The following is a 6,120-nucleotide window of genomic DNA, read 5'->3' as shown; positions in this document are numbered from 1 at the left end:
CTATAAATATGAAGTATATACCTTTACTTTAAGAGAAGTTAAATGAAAAAAGTTTCAATAAAAGTGAAGTATATTAGTTAATTAATTTTAATTTATGCAAAAAAAAAAATATCCAATGCATTTTATATTCTAAGTGATAAAATTAGAACAACCATATTAAGAGTTGAACCCACTTTTTTTAGCTATTTTTATACACAAAACTTTGACTAATTGTATATTTCTCTCATTCTTTTTTTTATTTAATATATATATATATATATATATATATATATATATATATATATATATATATATATATATATCCTATGTTCTCTTTCTTAAAGTGCAAATTCTATCACTTATTCATTCTTTATATCGTTCTACAACCTCCTCAATTCTCTTGTTTTTTCTCCTTTTCTTTTTTATGATAAAAATATTTAATTTTGTGTTTTTTTATCAATAAATGTTAATTATTAGAATGTTAGTTTTTGTTAACCTATTAAACTCACAATCTTTTTTTCATTCCCTTCTTCCTTAACTATCCAACTTATCTTATATCTCCTTCAATTTTGTATGTTGTTAATATACCCATTAGCATTTTGTGTTTTAGATCAATTCAATCATGTTCTTTACAAATTAGGACTTCAATATGTGGTTTGGGGTGATTAATTCTGGTTTGTGTTGAAAAGGAATGTAGCTGGAGAAGGTGGTGTGTATTCTGCATATATAATAAAGATTTCAACTTTGTTGTTATGAATCTTGTAAATTTAGCATCTAGTATCTACTACATCATGTGCTAATTTTGAAATTTCACAAACTAGAATTCAATGAATGCGTCTAGGAAGGAGTTTCTCCAAGGGATGCATCATTAGATCTCATCATTTCTTGTAAGATATGGTGTAGAAATAAATACAGAAAAAACCCCAAATATAAAAAATGAGAATTTTAAATTAGTAAAAAAATAATGGAAGGAATATATAGTTATTCTAAATTTTGTGTATAATTTTTTTAAAACATGTGCATCCAACTTTTAATATAATTATTATAATTTTACTGGATCATATTGGATGAAGTTATTTAACTTCATTTTTAGTTGGAGTTAATTAGAGAAAGTTATGATATATTTGTTGACTTTAATATTAAGTATTTCAAAAATTATATTAGTAATAATTTGTGATAAGATGTTATAGAAAAATTATTTTATATTGTCAATAAATAATTATTAAATTCTATATTAAATTATTCAATTATTTCTTTCTTTTTTGAAATTTGAAATGCAATTCTTTACTTAAAAAACAAAATTTGAACTATTCACATTCATTTATCAAGTTCATGAACCTACCTTGAAAGACAAAAACTTTATTTTTTTACTTGTCAATATTTCTTGTCTCACCATAAGTCGTTATTTCTTGTATAATGTCAAGAAAGTAAAACTAAATGATGAGTTACTTTGGTTTGGTAAGGATGGTAAGAGTTACATTTATATGAGTTCAATAAATATTGTGGATTAAATAAAATCTAAATTACATGTTTTATTATTATTTTTAATAAATCTTATATTTTATATTTGGATAAACTTTTAGGGTATTTACTGTGCGTTCATATATTATCATTAAAAAACAAGTAAATAAAAGACATTTATTATATTCAACTCTTATAAATATATATTTAGTTTCATTTTTATCTCATTATTTTTTCTTTCAAATTCCTCTTTTCATTTTCTATTATATTTACTTACTACACTTATTATTTTCTAAAACAAATGTCTTTTGAAAGAATGAAATAAAAAATAGAGTATATATATATATATATATATATATATATATATATATATATATATATATATATATTATCCCATTTTAAGGTAGATTGAAATGGAAAGGAAAAATTATAGAGAAAAGATAAAAAAAAGAAAATAATACATGTAATATATAATATAATTAAAAGAAAATAAAAAAACTTAGACGATAGAGAAAGTGGACGAATGATTATTTTTTTTAAATGTGATAAAAGTGAAAAAAAATGAAAAAAAAGATAAGAATATAAGACATAATATGTGTATAAATTAAACTCTGAAAAACCATAATTAATTTATGTATCACTAGCTCCAGTCATCTAACTTCCTGTTTGTAAGTAATGTAGTAACCGCCTTATAATATTTCATTTTTTATTCTCACTTATGAACTAGAATAACACATGTTGATGAAAGAAAAAAGGCTTATCTTGTTCATTTACAGTTTACCACATACTTTTTGTAATTAAAATTTTAAGTAGACAAAAAAAAGTGTGTCAAGTGTGTATAAATAAATAAATTATATATGAATATAAGGCAATGTGTATAAATATGGATTTAAATAAAACTTAACCATGTTGTTGTAGCCTTTCCTATATAGGACCTATTTTGTTCAGTTTGATTTTTATACTCTTATATATGGGTTTCTTGCACCGCTTGAATCTAGCTAGCAATCATTATATATTTATTTGTTGATAAAAAAGTTCAACTAGACAGAAAAAGAAATCATAAAAAATTAAAAATCCTTCTAAGTGACCTAAAATAGTATGGAAAGCTGAGTGAATCTATGCATAGTCAAAACTTGAAACTTCTATAATTGAGCAAGATTATAAATGAGTAAACCTGTTAGATTCTCTTAACTAAACAACACACATTCTATAAATGTTAATCCATATTAATTTAATGGCTCTACATCTAATTAAGGTAGCACTGTATTTTATACAATAAATACGTAAACACTGGCGGAAGAAATTGTATGCCGATGAATAATGGTTTCATAGATAAAATTTCTCTTTATCAACACATTTAAGATCATGATATTAACGTAAAATATTTATTAATTTTATTAATGATTAATTTTTATCAAAATATTTAATTGATAATTACATTTTTATCAATTCAATACATTTAAAACAAAACAATAAAAATACTACTATAATTCAAAATATCTTGCTAATCATAATTAAATTATTGCCAACCTAGTAATAATTACACAATCTCAAGTAATAAGTAAGTGTATTTTTTTGTCTTAACTATAAGAAGAAAGTTTATAAAAAATATAATTTTTTTATATAGATCACATATATCTTTTATCATAGATAATTTTCCTTGAATTAGGTAAAATCTTACAATTTTTCTTCAAGAACTAAACAAAACTATTATCCATGCATGACTTGCTCTCCAGATGGCTTATTACATTAGAACAATTTCATGAAATTAATTCATGAGTTGGGTAATAACATAAACCTATTATATATATTATGCTGCTAAATTCCATTTATTAGAAACAATTCATTTTATGCTTTACTTATTCGGATTTTCCATAACTTGTCATCAAGCATCTATTTCATTTAAAAAATATTTTTACTTGAGTTATTGGAAAGAAAAACTGAAACCAACAAAGAAAAATACTTTGTGACGACAAAGAAAGATATAAAAAAGAAGAAGAAAAGTAATAGATAAAATAGATTATACCATGTGATAATAAAAATAAACAAAAATTGAAAGTGTCAGATGAGTAATTACCAGATTTGCTAGTTTTACACTGGACCGATGGGTTTAATTTCTCGCCTTTTCTACTTTTAATTATGAGCTAAACAAATCAAATACAAGATTGGTTCCACAGTTTTTAGGCAGTAAATAGTTAATCCAATCGAATATTATAATATATATATATATATATATATATATATATATATATGTTCTTTCTACTTTGCAATTGAATGCTTTGAAAACTATGGTAGGAAAAAAAAGAAGAAAAGAGAATGGTATGACAACTTGCTTGAGTAAAGATATATATGTTATTAACTACTTGTTTCACTGTGTAGATTTATAAAACAGTGAAGCACCATTCAATGAACAATTACTCTTGTTTTCTCTGTCAGAAATTTAAGAACGAACCACAGAGTGCAGTGGTTCCCCCTGCACGAGGAAAGCCTTTCATCCAAATTAATTGTTATATCCAAATAAAAAGTACCACAAATTAAACCCAATTAATTCATTTAAACAGATTTAATAAAATTTTAGAGGAGAGGCTATCCTAATAAAATTTGTTTGCATTACACTTAAACCTCAGATTGGACCACTTGCAGAATATAATTATTGAAGTTAATAGGTTTAACCGGAAAGGAATACATGCATGCACCTATCAATCATATTGAAGATACTTATGCCACTTGGGACCTCCATATGGAAAGTTTGCATTCACAAGCCAAAAATAAAAACCAAATGGTACCAAGAATTAAAGCAATTAATTGCGGGCCAAGGAAGGAAAAGAGATATTGATTAAGTGACGATGACAAGCTATATAAAAGGAACTTATACAGCACAAATTATATTTTAAAAATTAGAATTGCAATATCATGCTTTTTTTACACCTATTAACCATATTTCATTTTTTCTTAAAAATATTGAAATTAAATTTAGAGATAGAACTCAAAGATTATAAATTAAAAGAGATAAATTGTACATAAAAATATGAATAGCTAGCTGGGCAATATATCTTTCTACATAAAGTTTTCCATTTTGGGAACAGGAAAGACTTGTAAATTCTGGAGGGATACTTGATTTCAGGCATGGGAATATATAGTTGGACTATCCGGCAAATCCTTTTTTCCAAAATTCCGGAACTGTCATTCACCGGACGCTTGATGACAATTAACCATGACCTTCCTGTTTGGCGTCCTTCATGCTGTAGTGGAGGTATTTTTCGGGATCATCATGGTTTTGTTTTGGGTTTCTTTTCCGCTTATCTTGGTATCCATAGCGCCTTGTATGCAAAATGTGTTGCGATTATTCTTGCTTTGGAGAAAAAATTGGAGACAGGTTTGGATTGAATGTGATTCCAAGCTGGTTGTGGACTCTTTTGTCTATATATATATATGCTTGTAAGGATATAGTTTTGCATTTTTTTTTTGCACATTTTTAGGGAAGGGAATACCTGTGTTGATCTGCTTGCTAATTATGGGGCTGCTTCAAGGACATGGTTTTTTTTTTTTTTTGTGGGATCATGCTCCAAGTTTTGTTAGTGAATCCCTGCCCAACAGAGTTAGTCTCCCTTCTTACTAATTCACCTGATTTTGTTGATGAGTTTTGGTTTAGTCCCCCATTTGTCATTTTGTTTTTGGCTATTTTTCTTAATGTTATTTGGTGTGGCTTCTGCTAGCTAGCTTCTGGGTGCCAACCTCATTGGGATGCTTTTGTTAGCTAGCTTAGTCTCACGAATTTTTATAAAAAAAAGAATTTTTATAGATGATTGAGTTTTTTTTTAAGGAAAAAGATTTCTAATTTAAAATATATTTATTAAAATTCATGGTAATCTATTTTTATATTAGAAATAAGTATTTTAGTACAGTAATGCACAAGATAAATATTTTTTTTATACTGAAAATTTATGATCAATAAATACATTTGAATATATAAATTATGTTACAATTAAAATTTCTAACAGATATTTATTTTTGAGCATACAAACTATATTATAAATTTATTATATACAATTTATATTGAGATGCAAGGTTATTTTAAGTAATGTGTAAAAATATTGTGCTTAGAGGAAAATGTATGCTACAATAAAAATAAAAATGAGACCTAAGTTTAGATATGAGAGTTTAGAGACTAGTGTTGGTTCTAAAACAATTAAACTTTACAAGGAGTCTAAGTAAATCAATTTTGAAGGTTGTTTTGAAGAAATTATGTTCAATTACTACGAGAGAAAACAAATTTCAAACAACAACCAAGCAATAATAATTCATGAAATTAAAAAGCAGGAAAGAACTAGGGGTTGTGATTTCAACAATAGTAGCAATTATCCCCAAATTCTTATTCGAATTGAGGTTTGTTGAATTAATTTTCAACTACTGACAATCTCTCTTAATTTCATTAAAAAATATTAACCATAATCTATTAATAATCTTTTTCTTAATTTAATTTTTAGTTGTTCATGTAGGATTCAAAGCACATAGAGATCAATTCAAAATGACTAAAATAATAATTTGATTAAAGGTTCATTTGCACGGTTGATCATACGTTGCTCTACAAATTAAGTATGTCTAAATCCATACCGATCCACAAAAAAATAAAATAAACTGTTTCAGAAAATAAAAAAAAGCGAATCACATTGATATTTT

The sequence above is a fragment of the Glycine soja genome, chromosome 19 (genome assembly GCF_004193775.1).
Source record: "Glycine soja cultivar W05 chromosome 19, ASM419377v2, whole genome shotgun sequence".
NCBI lineage: Eukaryota > Viridiplantae > Streptophyta > Magnoliopsida > Fabales > Fabaceae > Glycine > Glycine soja.
The sequence above is the reverse complement of the archived record's forward strand: the minus strand, read 5'-3'. Positions refer to the sequence as shown.